Source organism: Heterodontus francisci, chromosome 5, assembly GCF_036365525.1.
Source record: "Heterodontus francisci isolate sHetFra1 chromosome 5, sHetFra1.hap1, whole genome shotgun sequence".
Lineage (NCBI taxonomy): Eukaryota > Metazoa > Chordata > Chondrichthyes > Heterodontiformes > Heterodontidae > Heterodontus > Heterodontus francisci.
Genome location: NC_090375.1, coordinates 62,524,507 through 62,543,440, shown reverse-complemented (window position 1 = coordinate 62,543,440; position 18,934 = coordinate 62,524,507). Strand labels below are relative to the sequence as shown.

At 49.8% G+C, this 18,934-nt stretch overlaps 6 non-coding genes across 6 annotated transcripts; all 6 read left to right on the top strand.

The window, feature by feature from the left end:
• Positions 1–1,331: 1,331 nt before the first annotated feature.
• trnam-cau (transfer RNA methionine (anticodon CAU)) lies at positions 1,332–1,404 on the top strand. The gene has a single exon. It is a non-coding gene; the product is annotated as a tRNA-Met (tRNA).
• A 2,921-nt stretch (positions 1,405–4,325) lies between these two features.
• On the top strand, positions 4,326–4,398 carry trnam-cau (transfer RNA methionine (anticodon CAU)). Its single transcript has one exon. It is a non-coding gene; the product is annotated as a tRNA-Met (tRNA).
• Positions 4,399–7,319: 2,921 nt separating this feature from the next.
• trnam-cau (transfer RNA methionine (anticodon CAU)) lies at positions 7,320–7,392 on the top strand. The gene has a single exon. It is a non-coding gene; the product is annotated as a tRNA-Met (tRNA).
• A 2,921-nt stretch (positions 7,393–10,313) lies between these two features.
• On the top strand, positions 10,314–10,386 carry trnam-cau (transfer RNA methionine (anticodon CAU)). The gene has a single exon. It is a non-coding gene; the product is annotated as a tRNA-Met (tRNA).
• Positions 10,387–13,301: 2,915 nt separating this feature from the next.
• Positions 13,302–13,374, top strand: trnam-cau (transfer RNA methionine (anticodon CAU)). The gene has a single exon. It is a non-coding gene; the product is annotated as a tRNA-Met (tRNA).
• Positions 13,375–16,295: 2,921 nt separating this feature from the next.
• trnam-cau (transfer RNA methionine (anticodon CAU)) lies at positions 16,296–16,368 on the top strand. The gene has a single exon. It is a non-coding gene; the product is annotated as a tRNA-Met (tRNA).
• The last annotated feature ends 2,566 nt before the right edge of the window (positions 16,369–18,934 follow it).

Sequence of the window (18,934 nt, the reverse complement as noted above, 5' to 3'; positions counted from 1 at the left end):
CACCTTTTAATCTCTTTCGTCAGTTACCTGCCTGGTCCAGACAGATCCACTTATGTTGATGTTATTTCCATGACCGAGAACAATAAACTCCACCAGGGTGAGGTATTCCAGGCTCCAGAGCTGATATACGTGAAAAGGTTTCTCTCCTGCCTCGACAGGAGTGAATGCTGTGGCCTGGGGCCGGTTAGTTGTAAGAATGGCCTCCCTAATTACTTAATTGTGTTACATGACGGCAGTTATGCTGTGTCACTGTTATGATAATGTCCCAAATTCCAGTCCTTTGACACTATCAGTTCTGTTGTGATGTTGGAATGTTTGAAATTGATCCATCGGAATGCAGCCTGCGTCTGTGTGCTTTGTGTAAGGTTTCGGCTCTCATTCACAGTACTATTGTCCGTGAGGGTTGGGGTTCCTTCCCCATACTCCATAAAGTCCAGTTTTAAAGTCCAGTCGGGGGGCGGGAGGTGGGGGTGGGGAGGAGGAATTCCGATCCCAATTCTTCCAGTGCAAAGAGTCGTCCACGACTTGAGTTTCGCTCGCTGGCACGTTCCGAGGTCCAGGACTACGTGCTGTGGGATGCAGTAAAGCTTGGGGCAGCCGCTCCAAAGGCTCCATGGAGAAAGACCACTGTGTAAGGGGGTCCTCCCGCCATAGTTTACCGAGTGGCCGGCACCCGTGTAAGACCCCCTCGGGCTGTATGCGCCAACACTATTTTTGCTGCGTTTTGCAAATGTACATTGCATAGAAAAGGGTTGCAAATTTTTATGGAATATTATATATTCTGGGGGAGCAAAGACGAACCCCTGCTGGCCAGCAGATGAAACTGCGGAAGTGAAACAGTCGCGTGCAGGCAGTTTGCAGACAGGAAACGAGGGATCCCGTGCCTTGGCGGCAACACGTTGAGCAGCCATCGACTTGTCAAGTTAAGAGCGCTACCTTCAGCTAATTGCTGCTTACTACACGCTTACTCTAAAAAAGCACATACTCCTTCAAGTGTGAATTTAAGCAGCGGCCAAAGGATGATTTTGCTCTGCTTTCCTCTACAGTCCTGCGCCGCAGCAGCTGAGCTACGGAAGGGAAGTGACAAAAGTGCTGGCTGATGGTTTGCCGCTCAGGCCTTGGCCTAGCCATTGCTGCCGCTGTGCTGTGGGACTGTGAACGGCCAGCTGCTCTCCACAGCCTGGGCCAATGCTGTAATGGATAAGACGTCTGTCTAGGGATGGGAAGCTGATAGCTTTGACTCCTGGCTGGCTGACAGTTTTGTGTCGACTTTGTCCTGCGGCTTGGGAACACTTTGCAACTTGGTCTACTTGGGCGTGCTGCATGGCAGTGCCTTCTTAGCGCAGTAGGCAGTGCGTCAGTCTCATAATCTGAAGGTCCTGAGTTCGATCCTCAGAGAAGGCAGTGTGCCCACTGTGCTTTCTTTTGCCATCACTCACTTGACCTTTCCGCTCTCGTTGCGTGCCAAAATCCAGCCGCTTTGCTTGCTGCAGTGCTGCAAAGCATTTGACAGCCTCCAGCACTGGAGATGGGAGCGCAAGGCAAGACGTTGTCAGCTGGTTGCCACAAGTGCTGAATGTGAAGATTGGAGCCCAGGAAAAAGCAGAATGGAGAATGCAGGCATCGATCCCACTACCTCTCACATGCTAAGCAAGCACTCTACCATTTGAGCTAATTCCCCAGCTTGGCTAAGACTGCTGAGCCCAGATTCTTTCACAACAGCCCCATAGCAGCTGTCTCCAAGTTGCTCCTTGAGCTGCAGGGAAATGCGGCTTGGGCTTGGGCTTGGGCTTGGGCTTGGCTCACTGCCTGAACGCAGTCAGTGCTTTGCTTCAATCAGCAGGTCCCTCCAGCAGCAGCAAGTTAGCAGCGGCACGACCGGCCAGCTCCAATAACCATGAAAGAAGCCCAGAAGAGCCCCAGCTGGCGCAAGGAAAAGCTGGTGAGCGGAAACTAGCAGCCGCCACGAGTGTGAGGGAGCAGTCGAGAGCCCTGTCTGACTGACACAAGACTTCTTTTGCTTTCCAGTGAGTGCTGAGGTTTTGCCTGCCATGCTGCTCAAACTGGACGCACCCCTCGAACTGTATCGTTAATGTTCTCAATTGCTGTAAATGTAAAACTGTAATTGACATGACAATTGTGAAACGGAAGGGTTGGGAAGAAACTCATGACAGTATTGAAGGAAACTGATCTCCCTTGCAATGTTTGTATTTTTTGGTGCTGTTTGGAAACTGTTTGGCAATGTAATTTTTACAGATATTTATGAATAAAGTATATTTTGGAAATAAAAAAAAAAACTGGACGCACACCCCAGGTAAGCATCAACTCTTGCTGGAGGACCATCAACTAGCTGAAAGGCGCACTTTGGTCTGCCTGAAACCTGCTGCTCGTTCTTTGTGAGAGCTTCCGGCTCCTGTTTACCCCCCTTACTGATGGTTCTTTAGGATTTTAGAAAGGACAAATTGCACAGGCACAGGGTTGGGCGGAACCATAAACTTCTTTATTAAGACCCCCCTAACACCCTGATACAAAGACCTCGAAACGAATGTAAAGGACGCCACACGACACCTTGCTTGCTTAGACCGATTTAAATCCCTCCACCATTTAACCTCGGCTCGGCTCGGCTCGGCTCCCACCCAAACACACAAGTCACCACCACTTTTAAGACGCACCTTTTCCGAAAACCCACAAGCAAAAGCCCACACTTCTGCCCCAAACTCACTCAATTCAAAACCCCAAACCCTCCCAGGATTTCTTTGTCACACTTAAAATTGCTTTCAACTCTCAGCCCCAAATACCCCTCACATTTGGCTGATAACTTACAATCCTCCATGAGGTGAGAATTTGTAGGTCCACGAGCCAGGTTGACTCTTCCTGACCCTCCTTCTTGACTGCAGTGCCAAACTCTTCGATCTTGTCCTTTTCATGATGATCCTTATCGAAATATCATAAACACATCACCTGGAGCCATCCTGCTGGATGGTGAGCGCTTAGCACCTTTTAATCTCTTTTGTCAGTTACCTGCCTGGTCCAGACAGATCCACTTATGTTGATGTTATTTCCATGACCGAGAACAATAAACTCCACCAGGGTGAGGTATTCCAGGCTCCAGAGCTGATATACGTGAAAAGGTTTCTCTCCTGCCTCGACAGGAGTGAATGCTGTGGCCTGGGGCCGGTTAGTTGTAAGAATGGCCTCCCTAATTACTTAATTGTGTTACATGACGGCAGTTATGCTGTGTCACTGTTATGATAATGTCCCAAATTCCAGTCCTTTGACACTATCAGTTCTGTTGTGATGTTGGAATGTTTGAAATTGATCCATCGGAATGCAGCCTGCGTCTGTGTGCTTTGTGTAAGGTTTCGGCTCTCATTCACAGTACTATTGTCCGTGAGGGTTGGGGTTCCTTCCCCATACTCCATAAAGTCCAGTTTTAAAGTCCAGTCGGGGGGCGGGAGGTGGGAGTGGGGAGGAGGAATTCCGATCCCAATTCTTCCAGTGCAAAGAGTCGTCCACGACTTGAGTTTCGCTCGCTGGCACGTTCCGAGGTCCAGGACTACGTGCTGTGGGATGCAGTAAAGCTTGGGGCAGCCGCTCCAAAGGCTCCATGGAGAAAGACCACTGTGTAAGGGGGTCCTCCCGCCATAGTTTACCGAGTGGCCGGCACCCGTGTAAGACCCCCTCGGGCTGTATGCGCCAACACTATTTTTGCTGCGTTTTGCAAATGTCCATTGCATAGAAAAGGGTTGCAAATTTTTATGGAATATTATATATTCTGGGGGAGCAAAGACGAACCCCTGCTGGCCAGCAGATGAAACTGCGGAAGTGAAACAGTCGCGTGCAGGCAGTTTGCAGACAGGAAACGAGGGATCCCGTGCCTTGGCGGCAACACGTTGAGCAGCCATCGACTTGTCAAGTTAAGAGCGCTACCTTCAGCTAATTGCTGCTTACTACACGCTTACTCTAAAAAAGCACATACTCCTTCAAGTGTGAATTTAAGCAGCGGCCAAAGGATGATTTTGCTCTGCTTTCCTCTACAGTCCTGCGCCGCAGCAGCTGAGCTACGGAAGGGAAGTGACAAAAGTGCTGGCTGATGGTTTGCCGCTCAGGCCTTGGCCTAGCCATTGCTGCCGCTGTGCTGTGGGACTGTGAACGGCCAGCTGCTCTCCACAGCCTGGGCCAATGCTGTAATGGATAAGACGTCTGTCTAGGGATGGGAAGCTGATAGCTTTGACTCCTGGCTGGCTGACAGTTTTGTGTCGACTTTGTCCTGCGGCTTGGGAACACTTTGCAACTTGGTCTACTTGGGCGTGCTGCATGGCAGTGCCTTCTTAGCGCAGTAGGCAGCGCGTCAGTCTCATAATCTGAAGGTCCTGAGTTCGATCCTCAGAGAAGGCAGTGTGCCCACTGTGCTTTCTTTTGCCATCACTCACTTGACCTTTCCGCTCTCGTTGCGTGCCAAAATCCAGCCGCTTTGCTTGCTGCAGTGCTGCAAAGCATTTGACAGCCTCCAGCACTGGAGATGGGAGTGCAAGGCAAGACGTTGTCAGCTGCTTGCCACAAGTGCTGAATGTGAAGATTGGAGCCCAGGAAAAAGCAGAATGGAGAATGCAGGCATCGATCCCACTACCTCTCACATGCTAAGCGAGAACTCTACCATTTGAGCTAATTCCCCAGCTTGGCTAAGACTGCTGAGCCCAGATTCTTTCACAACAGCCCCATAGCAGCTGTCTCCAAGTTGCTCCTTGAGCTGCAGGGAAATGCGGCTTGGGCTTGGGCTTGGGCTTGGGCTTGGCTCACTGCCTGAACGCAGTCAGTGCTTTGCTTCAATCAGCAGGTCCCTCCAGCAGCAGCAAGTTAGCAGCGGCAGGACCGGCCAGCTCCAATAACCATGAAAGAAGCCCAGAAGAGCCCCAGCTGGCGCAAGGAAAAGCTGGTGAGCGGAAACTAGCAGCCGCCACGAGTGTGAGGGAGCAGTCGAGAGCCCTGTCTGACTGACACAAGACTTCTTTTGCTTTCCAGTGAGTGCTGAGGTTTTGCCTGCCATGCTGCTCAAACTGGACGCACCCCTCGAACTGTATCGTTAATGTTCTCAATTGCTGTAAATGTAAAACTGTAATTGACATGACAATTGTGAAACGGAAGGGTTGGGAAGAAACTCATGACAGTATTGAAGGAAACTGATCTCCCTTGCAATGTTTGTATTTTTTGGTGCTGTTTGGAAACTGTTTGGCAATGTAATTTTTACAGATATTTATGAATAAAGTATATTTTGGAAATAAAAAAAAAAACTGGACGCACACCCCAGGTAAGCATCAACTCTTGCTGGAGGACCATCAACTAGCTGAAAGGCGCACTTTGGTCTGCCTGAAACCTGCTGCTCGTTCTTTGTGAGAGCTTCCGGCTCCTGTTTACCCCCCTTACTGATGGTTCTTTAGGATTTTAGAAAGGACAAATTGCACAGGCACAGGGTTGGGCGGAACCATAAACTTCTTTATTAAGACCCCCCTAACACCCTGATACAAAGACCTCGAAACGAATGTAAAGGACGCCACACGACACCTTGCTTGCTTAGACCGATTTAAATCCCTCCACCATTTAACCTCGGCTCGGCTCGGCTCGGCTCCCACCCAAACACACAAGTCACCACCACTTTTAAGACGCACCTTTTCCGAAAACCCACAAGCAAAAGCCCACACTTCTGCCCCAAACTCACTCAATTCAAAACCCCAAACCCTCCCAGGATTTCTTTGTCACACTTAAAATTGCTTTCAACTCTCAGCCCCAAATACCCCTCACATTTGGCTGATAACTTACAATCCTCCATGAGGTGAGAATTTGTAGGTCCACGAGCCAGGTTGACTCTTCCTGACCCTCCTTCTTGACTGCAGTGCCAAACTCTTCGATCTTGTCCTTTTCATGATGATCCTTATCGAAATATCATAAACACATCACCTGGAGCCATCCTGCTGGATGGTGAGCGCTTAGCACCTTTTAATCTCTTTTGTCAGTTACCTGCCTGGTCCAGACAGATCCACTTATGTTGATGTTATTTCCATGACCGAGAACAATAAACTCCACCAGGGTGAGGTATTCCAGGCTCCAGAGCTGATATACGTGAAAAGGTTTCTCTCCTGCCTCGACAGGAGTGAATGCTGTGGCCTGGGGCCGGTTAGTTGTAAGAATGGCCTCCCTAATTACTTAATTGTGTTACATGACGGCAGTTATGCTGTGTCACTGTTATGATAATGTCCCAAATTCCAGTCCTTTGACACTATCAGTTCTGTTGTGATGTTGGAATGTTTGAAATTGATCCATCGGAATGCAGCCTGCGTCTGTGTGCTTTGTGTAAGGTTTCGGCTCTCATTCACAGTACTATTGTCCGTGAGGGTTGGGGTTCCTTCCCCATACTCCATAAAGTCCAGTTTTAAAGTCCAGTCGGGGGGCGGGAGGTGGGAGTGGGGAGGAGGAATTCCGATCCCAATTCTTCCAGTGCAAAGAGTCGTCCACGACTTGAGTTTCGCTCGCTGGCACGTTCCGAGGTCCAGGACTACGTGCTGTGGGATGCAGTAAAGCTTGGGGCAGCCGCTCCAAAGGCTCCATGGAGAAAGACCACTGTGTAAGGGGGTCCTCCCGCCATAGTTTACCGAGTGGCCGGCACCCGTGTAAGACCCCCTCGGGCTGTATGCGCCAACACTATTTTTGCTGCGTTTTGCAAATGTCCATTGCATAGAAAAGGGTTGCAAATTTTTATGGAATATTATATATTCTGGGGGAGCAAAGACGAACCCCTGCTGGCCAGCAGATGAAACTGCGGAAGTGAAACAGTCGCGTGCAGGCAGTTTGCAGACAGGAAACGAGGGATCCCGTGCCTTGGCGGCAACACGTTGAGCAGCCATCGACTTGTCAAGTTAAGAGCGCTACCTTCAGCTAATTGCTGCTTACTACACGCTTACTCTAAAAAAGCACATACTCCTTCAAGTGTGAATTTAAGCAGCGGCCAAAGGATGATTTTGCTCTGCTTTCCTCTACAGTCCTGCGCCGCAGCAGCTGAGCTACGGAAGGGAAGTGACAAAAGTGCTGGCTGATGGTTTGCCGCTCAGGCCTTGGCCTAGCCATTGCTGCCGCTGTGCTGTGGGACTGTGAACGGCCAGCTGCTCTCCACAGCCTGGGCCAATGCTGTAATGGATAAGACGTCTGTCTAGGGATGGGAAGCTGATAGCTTTGACTCCTGGCTGGCTGACAGTTTTGTGTCGACTTTGTCCTGCGGCTTGGGAACACTTTGCAACTTGGTCTACTTGGGCGTGCTGCATGGCAGTGCCTTCTTAGCGCAGTAGGCAGCGCGTCAGTCTCATAATCTGAAGGTCCTGAGTTCGATCCTCAGAGAAGGCAGTGTGCCCACTGTGCTTTCTTTTGCCATCACTCACTTGACCTTTCCGCTCTCGTTGCGTGCCAAAATCCAGCCGCTTTGCTTGCTGCAGTGCTGCAAAGCATTTGACAGCCTCCAGCACTGGAGATGGGAGTGCAAGGCAAGACGTTGTCAGCTGCTTGCCACAAGTGCTGAATGTGAAGATTGGAGCCCAGGAAAAAGCAGAATGGAGAATGCAGGCATCGATCCCACTACCTCTCACATGCTAAGCGAGAACTCTACCATTTGAGCTAATTCCCCAGCTTGGCTAAGACTGCTGAGCCCAGATTCTTTCACAACAGCCCCATAGCAGCTGTCTCCAAGTTGCTCCTTGAGCTGCAGGGAAATGCGGCTTGGGCTTGGGCTTGGGCTTGGGCTTGGCTCACTGCCTGAACGCAGTCAGTGCTTTGCTTCAATCAGCAGGTCCCTCCAGCAGCAGCAAGTTAGCAGCGGCAGGACCGGCCAGCTCCAATAACCATGAAAGAAGCCCAGAAGAGCCCCAGCTGGCGCAAGGAAAAGCTGGTGAGCGGAAACTAGCAGCCGCCACGAGTGTGAGGGAGCAGTCGAGAGCCCTGTCTGACTGACACAAGACTTCTTTTGCTTTCCAGTGAGTGCTGAGGTTTTGCCTGCCATGCTGCTCAAACTGGACGCACCCCTCGAACTGTATCGTTAATGTTCTCAATTGCTGTAAATGTAAAACTGTAATTGACATGACAATTGTGAAACGGAAGGGTTGGGAAGAAACTCATGACAGTATTGAAGGAAACTGATCTCCCTTGCAATGTTTGTATTTTTTGGTGCTGTTTGGAAACTGTTTGGCAATGTAATTTTTACAGATATTTATGAATAAAGTATATTTTGGAAATAAAAAAAAAAACTGGACGCACACCCCAGGTAAGCATCAACTCTTGCTGGAGGACCATCAACTAGCTGAAAGGCGCACTTTGGTCTGCCTGAAACCTGCTGCTCGTTCTTTGTGAGAGCTTCCGGCTCCTGTTTACCCCCCTTACTGATGGTTCTTTAGGATTTTAGAAAGGACAAATTGCACAGGCACAGGGTTGGGCGGAACCATAAACTTCTTTATTAAGACCCCCCTAACACCCTGATACAAAGACCTCGAAACGAATGTAAAGGACGCCACACGACACCTTGCTTGCTTAGACCGATTTAAATCCCTCCACCATTTAACCTCGGCTCGGCTCGGCTCGGCTCCCACCCAAACACACAAGTCACCACCACTTTTAAGACGCACCTTTTCCGAAAACCCACAAGCAAAAGCCCACACTTCTGCCCCAAACTCACTCAATTCAAAACCCCAAACCCTCCCAGGATTTCTTTGTCACACTTAAAATTGCTTTCAACTCTCAGCCCCAAATACCCCTCACATTTGGCTGATAACTTACAATCCTCCATGAGGTGAGAATTTGTAGGTCCACGAGCCAGGTTGACTCTTCCTGACCCTCCTTCTTGACTGCAGTGCCAAACTCTTCAATCTTGTCCTTTTCATGATGATCCTTATCGAAATATCATAAACACATCACCTGGAGCCATCCTGCTGGATGGTGAGCGCTTAGCACCTTTTAATCTCTTTCGTCAGTTACCTGCCTGGTCCAGACAGATCCACTTATGTTGATGTTATTTCCATGACCGAGAACAATAAACTCCACCAGGGTGAGGTATTCCAGGCTCCAGAGCTGATATACGTGAAAAGGTTTCTCTCCTGCCTCGACAGGAGTGAATGCTGTGGCCTGGGGCCGGTTAGTTGTAAGAATGGCCTCCCTAATTACTTAATTGTGTTACATGACGGCAGTTATGCTGTGTCACTGTTATGATAATGTCCCAAATTCCAGTCCTTTGACACTATCAGTTCTGTTGTGATGTTGGAATGTTTGAAATTGATCCATCGGAATGCAGCCTGCGTCTGTGTGCTTTGTGTAAGGTTTTGGCTCTCATTCACAGTACTATTGTCCGTGAGGGTTGGGGTTCCTTCCCCATACTCCATAAAGTCCAGTTTTAAAGTCCAGTCGGGGGGCGGGAGGTGGGGGTGGGGAGGAGGAATTCCGATCCCAATTCTTCCAGTGCAAAGAGTCGTCCACGACTTGAGTTTCGCTCGCTGGCACGTTCCGAGGTCCAGGACTACGTGCTGTGGGATGCAGTAAAGCTTGGGGCAGCCGCTCCAAAGGCTCCATGGAGAAAGACCACTGTGTAAGGGGGTCCTCCCGCCATAGTTTACCGAGTGGCCGGCACCCGTGTAAGACCCCCTCGGGCTGTATGCGCCAACACTATTTTTGCTGCGTTTTGCAAATGTCCATTGCATAGAAAAGGGTTGCAAATTTTTATGGAATATTATATATTCTGGGGGAGCAAAGACGAACCCCTGCTGGCCAGCAGATGAAACTGCGGAAGTGAAACAGTCGCGTGCAGGCAGTTTGCAGACAGGAAACGAGGGATCCCGTGCCTTGGCGGCAACACGTTGAGCAGCCATCGACTTGTCAAGTTAAGAGCGCTACCTTCAGCTAATTGCTGCTTACTACACGCTTACTCTAAAAAAGCACATACTCCTTCAAGTGTGAATTTAAGCAGCGGCCAAAGGATGATTTTGCTCTGCTTTCCTCTACAGTCCTGCGCCGCAGCAGCTGAGCTACGGAAGGGAAGTGACAAAAGTGCTGGCTGATGGTTTGCCGCTCAGGCCTTGGCCTAGCCATTGCTGCCGCTGTGCTGTGGGACTGTGAACGGCCAGCTGCTCTCCACAGCCTGGGCCAATGCTGTAATGGATAAGACGTCTGTCTAGGGATGGGAAGCTGATAGCTTTGACTCCTGGCTGGCTGACAGTTTTGTGTCGACTTTGTCCTGCGGCTTGGGAACACTTTGCAACTTGGTCTACTTGGGCGTGCTGCATGGCAGTGCCTTCTTAGCGCAGTAGGCAGCGCGTCAGTCTCATAATCTGAAGGTCCTGAGTTCGATCCTCAGAGAAGGCAGTGTGCCCACTGTGCTTTCTTTTGCCATCACTCACTTGACCTTTCCGCTCTCGTTGCGTGCCAAAATCCAGCCGCTTTGCTTGCTGCAGTGCTGCAAAGCATTTGACAGCCTCCAGCACTGGAGATGGGAGCGCAAGGCAAGACGTTGTCAGCTGGTTGCCACAAGTGCTGAATGTGAAGATTGGAGCCCAGGAAAAAGCAGAATGGAGAATGCAGGCATCGATCCCGCTACCTCTCACATGCTAAGCGAGCGCTCTACCATTTGAGCTAATTCCCCAGCTTGGCTAAGACTGCTGAGCCCAGATTCTTTCACAACAGCCCCATAGCAGCTGTCTCCAAGTTGCTCCTTGAGCTGCAGGGAAATGCGGCTTGGGCTTGGGCTTGGGCTTGGCTCACTGCCTGAACGCAGTCAGTGCTTTGCTTCAATCAGCAGGTCCCTCCAGCAGCAGCAAGTTAGCAGCGGCAGGACCGGCCAGCTCCAATAACCATGAAAGAAGCCCAGAAGAGCCCCAGCTGGCGCAAGGAAAAGCTGGTGAGCGGAAACTAGCAGCCGCCACGAGTGTGAGGGAGCAGTCGAGAGCCCTGTCTGACTGACACAAGACTTCTTTTGCTTTCCAGTGAGTGCTGAGGTTTTGCCTGCCATGCTGCTCAAACTGGACGCACCCCTCGAACTGTATCGTTAATGTTCTCAATTGCTGTAAATGTAAAACTGTAATTGACATGACAATTGTGAAACGGAAGGGTTGGGAAGAAACTCATGACAGTATTGAAGGAAACTGATCTCCCTTGCAATGTTTGTATTTTTTGGTGCTGTTTGGAAACTGTTTGGCAATGTAATTTTTACAGATATTTATGAATAAAGTATATTTTGGAAATAAAAAAAAAAACTGGACGCACACCCCAGGTAAGCATCAACTCTTGCTGGAGGACCATCAACTAGCTGAAAGGCGCACTTTGGTCTGCCTGAAACCTGCTGCTCGTTCTTTGTGAGAGCTTCCGGCTCCTGTTTACCCCCCTTACTGATGGTTCTTTAGGATTTTAGAAAGGACAAATTGCACAGGCACAGGGTTGGGCGGAACCATAAACTTCTTTATTAAGACCCCCCTAACACCCTGATACAAAGACCTCGAAACGAATGTAAAGGACGCCACACGACACCTTGCTTGCTTAGACCGATTTAAATCCCTCCACCATTTAACCTCGGCTCGGCTCGGCTCGGCTCCCACCCAAACACACAAGTCACCACCACTTTTAAGACGCACCTTTTCCGAAAACCCACAAGCAAAAGCCCACACTTCTGCCCCAAACTCACTCAATTCAAAACCCCAAACCCTCCCAGGATTTCTTTGTCACACTTAAAATTGCTTTCAACTCTCAGCCCCAAATACCCCTCACATTTGGCTGATAACTTACAATCCTCCATGAGGTGAGAATTTGTAGGTCCACGAGCCAGGTTGACTCTTCCTGACCCTCCTTCTTGACTGCAGTGCCAAACTCTTCGATCTTGTCCTTTTCATGATGATCCTTATCGAAATATCATAAACACATCACCTGGAGCCATCCTGCTGGATGGTGAGCGCTTAGCACCTTTTAATCTCTTTCGTCAGTTACCTGCCTGGTCCAGACAGATCCACTTATGTTGATGTTATTTCCATGACCGAGAACAATAAACTCCACCAGGGTGAGGTATTCCAGGCTCCAGAGCTGATATACGTGAAAAGGTTTCTCTCCTGCCTCGACAGGAGTGAATGCTGTGGCCTGGGGCCGGTTAGTTGTAAGAATGGCCTCCCTAATTACTTAATTGTGTTACATGACGGCAGTTATGCTGTGTCACTGTTATGATAATGTCCCAAATTCCAGTCCTTTGACACTATCAGTTCTGTTGTGATGTTGGAATGTTTGAAATTGATCCATCGGAATGCAGCCTGCGTCTGTGTGCTTTGTGTAAGGTTTTGGCTCTCATTCACAGTACTATTGTCCGTGAGGGTTGGGGTTCCTTCCCCATACTCCATAAAGTCCAGTTTTAAAGTCCAGTCGGGGGGCGGGAGGTGGGGGTGGGGAGGAGGAATTCCGATCCCAATTCTTCCAGTGCAAAGAGTCGTCCACGACTTGAGTTTCGCTCGCTGGCACGTTCCGAGGTCCAGGACTACGTGCTGTGGGATGCAGTAAAGCTTGGGGCAGCCGCTCCAAAGGCTCCATGGAGAAAGACCACTGTGTAAGGGGGTCCTCCCGCCATAGTTTACCGAGTGGCCGGCACCCGTGTAAGACCCCCTCGGGCTGTATGCGCCAACACTATTTTTGCTGCGTTTTGCAAATGTCCATTGCATAGAAAAGGGTTGCAAATTTTTATGGAATATTATATATTCTGGGGGAGCAAAGACGAACCCCTGCTGGCCAGCAGATGAAACTGCGGAAGTGAAACAGTCGCGTGCAGGCAGTTTGCAGACAGGAAACGAGGGATCCCGTGCCTTGGCGGCAACACGTTGAGCAGCCATCGACTTGTCAAGTTAAGAGCGCTACCTTCAGCTAATTGCTGCTTACTACACGCTTACTCTAAAAAAGCACATACTCCTTCAAGTGTGAATTTAAGCAGCGGCCAAAGGATGATTTTGCTCTGCTTTCCTCTACAGTCCTGCGCCGCAGCAGCTGAGCTACGGAAGGGAAGTGACAAAAGTGCTGGCTGATGGTTTGCCGCTCAGGCCTTGGCCTAGCCATTGCTGCCGCTGTGCTGTGGGACTGTGAACGGCCAGCTGCTCTCCACAGCCTGGGCCAATGCTGTAATGGATAAGACGTCTGTCTAGGGATGGGAAGCTGATAGCTTTGACTCCTGGCTGGCTGACAGTTTTGTGTCGACTTTGTCCTGCGGCTTGGGAACACTTTGCAACTTGGTCTACTTGGGCGTGCTGCATGGCAGTGCCTTCTTAGCGCAGTAGGCAGCGCGTCAGTCTCATAATCTGAAGGTCCTGAGTTCGATCCTCAGAGAAGGCAGTGTGCCCACTGTGCTTTCTTTTGCCATCACTCACTTGACCTTTCCGCTCTCGTTGCGTGCCAAAATCCAGCCGCTTTGCTTGCTGCAGTGCTGCAAAGCATTTGACAGCCTCCAGCACTGGAGATGGGAGCGCAAGGCAAGACGTTGTCAGCTGGTTGCCACAAGTGCTGAATGTGAAGATTGGAGCCCAGGAAAAAGCAGAATGGAGAATGCAGGCATCGATCCCACTACCTCTCACATGCTAAGCAAGCACTCTACCATTTGAGCTAATTCCCCAGCTTGGCTAAGACTGCTGAGCCCAGATTCTTTCACAACAGCCCCATAGCAGCTGTCTCCAAGTTGCTCCTTGAGCTGCAGGGAAATGCGGCTTGGGCTTGGGCTTGGGCTTGGGCTTGGCTCACTGCCTGAACGCAGTCAGTGCTTTGCTTCAATCAGCAGGTCCCTCCAGCAGCAGCAAGTTAGCAGCGGCAGGACCGGCCAGCTCCAATAACCATGAAAGAAGCCCAGAAGAGTCCCAGCTGGCGCAAGGAAAAGCTGGTGAGCGGAAACTAGCAGCCGCCACGAGTGTGAGGGAGCAGTCGAGAGCCCTGTCTGACTGACACAAGACTTCTTTTGCTTTCCAGTGAGTGCTGAGGTTTTGCCTGCCATGCTGCTCAAACTGGACGCACCCCTCGAACTGTATCGTTAATGTTCTCAATTGCTGTAAATGTAAAACTGTAATTGACATGACAATTGTGAAACGGAAGGGTTGGGAAGAAACTCATGACAGTATTGAAGGAAACTGATCTCCCTTGCAATGTTTGTATTTTTTGGTGCTGTTTGGAAACTGTTTGGCAATGTAATTTTTACAGATATTTATGAATAAAGTATATTTTGGAAATAAAAAAAAAAACTGGACGCACACCCCAGGTAAGCATCAACTCTTGCTGGAGGACCATCAACTAGCTGAAAGGCGCACTTTGGTCTGCCTGAAACCTGCTGCTCGTTCTTTGTGAGAGCTTCCGGCTCCTGTTTACCCCCCTTACTGATGGTTCTTTAGGATTTTAGAAAGGACAAATTGCACAGGCACAGGGTTGGGCGGAACCATAAACTTCTTTATTAAGACCCCCCTAACACCCTGATACAAAGACCTCGAAACGAATGTAAAGGACGCCACACGACACCTTGCTTGCTTAGACCGATTTAAATCCCTCCACCATTTAACCTCGGCTCGGCTCGGCTCGGCTCCCACCCAAACACACAAGTCACCACCACTTTTAAGACGCACCTTTTCCGAAAACCCACAAGCAAAAGCCCACACTTCTGCCCCAAACTCACTCAATTCAAAACCCCAAACCCTCCCAGGATTTCTTTGTCACACTTAAAATTGCTTTCAACTCTCAGCCCCAAATACCCCTCACATTTGGCTGATAACTTACAATCCTCCATGAGGTGAGAATTTGTAGGTCCACGAGCCAGGTTGACTCTTCCTGACCCTCCTTCTTGACTGCAGTGCCAAACTCTTCGATCTTGTCCTTTTCATGATGATCCTTATCGAAATATCATAAACACATCACCTGGAGCCATCCTGCTGGATGGTGAGCGCTTAGCACCTTTTAATCTCTTTCGTCAGTTACCTGCCTGGTCCAGACAGATCCACTTATGTTGATGTTATTTCCATGACCGAGAACAATAAACTCCACCAGGGTGAGGTATTCCAGGCTCCAGAGCTGATATACGTGAAAAGGTTTCTCTCCTGCCTCGACAGGAGTGAATGCTGTGGCCTGGGGCCGGTTAGTTGTAAGAATGGCCTCCCTAATTACTTAATTGTGTTACATGACGGCAGTTATGCTGTGTCACTGTTATGATAATGTCCCAAATTCCAGTCCTTTGACACTATCAGTTCTGTTGTGATGTTGGAATGTTTGAAATTGATCCATCGGAATGCAGCCTGCGTCTGTGTGCTTTGTGTAAGGTTTTGGCTCTCATTCACAGTACTATTGTCCGTGAGGGTTGGGGTTCCTTCCCCATACTCCATAAAGTCCAGTTTTAAAGTCCAGTCGGGGGGCGGGAGGTGGGGGTGGGGAGGAGGAATTCCGATCCCAATTCTTCCAGTGCAAAGAGTCGTCCACGACTTGAGTTTCGCTCGCTGGCACGTTCCGAGGTCCAGGACTACGTGCTGTGGGATGCAGTAAAGCTTGGGGCAGCCGCTCCAAAGGCTCCATGGAGAAAGACCACTGTGTAAGGGGGTCCTCCCGCCATAGTTTACCGAGTGGCCGGCACCCGTGTAAGACCCCCTCGGGCTGTATGCGCCAACACTATTTTTGCTGCGTTTTGCAAATGTCCATTGCATAGAAAAGGGTTGCAAATTTTTATGGAATATTATATATTCTGGGGGAGCAAAGACGAACCCCTGCTGGCCAGCAGATGAAACTGCGGAAGTGAAACAGTCGCGTGCAGGCAGTTTGCAGACAGGAAACGAGGGATCCCGTGCCTTGGCGGCAACACGTTGAGCAGCCATCGACTTGTCAAGTTAAGAGCGCTACCTTCAGCTAATTGCTGCTTACTACACGCTTACTCTAAAAAAGCACATACTCCTTCAAGTGTGAATTTAAGCAGCGGCCAAAGGATGATTTTGCTCTGCTTTCCTCTACAGTCCTGCGCCGCAGCAGCTGAGCTACGGAAGGGAAGTGACAAAAGTGCTGGCTGATGGTTTGCCGCTCAGGCCTTGGCCTAGCCATTGCTGCCGCTGTGCTGTGGGACTGTGAACGGCCAGCTGCTCTCCACAGCCTGGGCCAATGCTGTAATGGATAAGACGTCTGTCTAGGGATGGGAAGCTGATAGCTTTGACTCCTGGCTGGCTGACAGTTTTGTGTCGACTTTGTCCTGCGGCTTGGGAACACTTTGCAACTTGGTCTACTTGGGCGTGCTGCATGGCAGTGCCTTCTTAGCGCAGTAGGCAGCGCGTCAGTCTCATAATCTGAAGGTCCTGAGTTCGATCCTCAGAGAAGGCAGTGTGCCCACTGTGCTTTCTTTTGCCATCACTCACTTGACCTTTCCGCTCTCGTTGCGTGCCAAAATCCAGCCGCTTTGCTTGCTGCAGTGCTGCAAAGCATTTGACAGCCTCCAGCACTGGAGATGGGAGCGCAAGGCAAGACGTTGTCAGCTGGTTGCCACAAGTGCTGAATGTGAAGATTGGAGCCCAGGAAAAAGCAGAATGGAGAATGCAGGCATCGATCCCACTACCTCTCACATGCTAAGCAAGCACTCTACCATTTGAGCTAATTCCCCAGCTTGGCTAAGACTGCTGAGCCCAGATTCTTTCACAACAGCCCCATAGCAGCTGTCTCCAAGTTGCTCCTTGAGCTGCAGGGAAATGCGGCTTGGGCTTGGGCTTGGGCTTGGGCTTGGCTCACTGCCTGAACGCAGTCAGTGCTTTGCTTCAATCAGCAGGTCCCTCCAGCAGCAGCAAGTTAGCAGCGGCAGGACCGGCCAGCTCCAATAACCATGAAAGAAGCCCAGAAGAGTCCCAGCTGGCGCAAGGAAAAGCTGGTGAGCGGAAACTAGCAGCCGCCACGAGTGTGAGGGAGCAGTCGAGAGCCCTGTCTGACTGACACAAGACTTCTTTTGCTTTCCAGTGAGTGCTGAGGTTTTGCCTGCCATGCTGCTCAAACTGGACGCACCCCTCGAACTGTATCGTTAATGTTCTCAATTGCTGTAAATGTAAAACTGTAATTGACATGACAATTGTGAAACGGAAGGGTTGGGAAGAAACTCATGACAGTATTGAAGGAAACTGATCTCCCTTGCAATGTTTGTATTTTTTGGTGCTGTTTGGAAACTGTTTGGCAATGTAATTTTTACAGATATTTATGAATAAAGTATATTTTGGAAATAAAAAAAAAAACTGGACGCACACCCCAGGTAAGCATCAACTCTTGCTGGAGGACCATCAACTAGCTGAAAGGCGCACTTTGGTCTGCCTGAAACCTGCTGCTCGTTCTTTGTGAGAGCTTCCGGCTCCTGTTTACCCCCCTTACTGATGGTTCTTTAGGATTTTAGAAAGGACAAATTGCACAGGCACAGGGTTGGGCGGAACCATAAACTTCTTTATTAAGACCCCCCTAACACCCTGATACAAAGACCTCGAAACGAATGTAAAGGACGCCACACGACACCTTGCTTGCTTAGACCGATTTAAATCCCTCCACCATTTAACCTCGGCTCGGCTCGGCTCGGCTCCCACCCAAACACACAAGTCACCACCACTTTTAAGACGCACCTTTTCCGAAAACCCACAAGCAAAAGCCCACACTTCTGCCCCAAACTCACTCAATTCAAAACCCCAAACCCTCCCAGGATTTCTTTGTCACACTTAAAATTGCTTTCAACTCTCAGCCCCAAATACCCCTCACATTTGGCTGATAACTTACAATCCTCCATGAGGTGAGAATTTGTAGGTCCACGAGCCAGGTTGACTCTTCCTGACCCTCCTTCTTGACTGCAGTGCCAAACTCTTCGATCTTGTCCTTTTCATGATGATCCTTATCGAAATATCATAAACACATCACCTGGAGCCATCCTGCTGGATGGTGAGCGCTTAGCACCTTTTAATCTCTTTCGTCAGTTACCTGCCTGGTCCAGACAGATCCACTTATGTTGATGTTATTTCCATGACCGAGAACAATAAACTCCACCAGGGTGAGGTATTCCAGGCTCCAGAGCTGATATACGTGAAAAGGTTTCTCTCCTGCCTCGACAGGAGTGAATGCTGTGGCCTGGGGCCGGTTAGTTGTAAGAATGGCCTCCCTAATTACTTAATTGTGTTACATGACGGCAGTTATGCTGTGTCACTGTTATGATAATGTCCCAAATTCCAGTCCTTTGACACTATCAGTTCTGTTGTGATGTTGGAATGTTTGAAATTGATCCATCGGAATGCAGCCTGCGTCTGTGTGCTTTGTGTAAGGTTTTGGCTCTCATTCACAGTACTATTGTCCGTGAGGGTTGGGGTTCCTTCCCCATACTCCATAAAGTCCAGTTTTAAAGTCCAGTCGGGGGGCGGGAGGTGGGGGTGGGGAGGAGGAATTCCGATCCCAATTCTTCCAGTGCAAAGAGTCGTCCACGACTTGAGTTTCGCTCGCTGGCACGTTCCGAGGTCCAGGACTACGTGCTGTGGGATGCAGTAAAGCTTGGGGCAGCCGCTCCAAAGGCTCCATGGAGAAAGACCACTGTGTAAGGGGGTCCTCCCGCCATAGTTTACCGAGTGGCCGGCACCCGTGTAAGACCCCCTCGGGCTGTATGCGCCAACACTATTTTTGCTGCGTTTTGCAAATGTCCATTGCATAGAAAAGGGTTGCAAATTTTTATGGAATATTATATATTCTGGGGGAGCAAAGACGAACCCCTGCTGGCCAGCAGATGAAACTGCGGAAGTGAAACAGTCGCGTGCAGGCAGTTTGCAGACAGGAAACGAGGGATCCCGTGCCTTGGCGGCAACACGTTGAGCAGCCATCGACTTGTCAAGTTAAGAGCGCTACCTTCAGCTAATTGCTGCTTACTACACGCTTACTCTAAAAA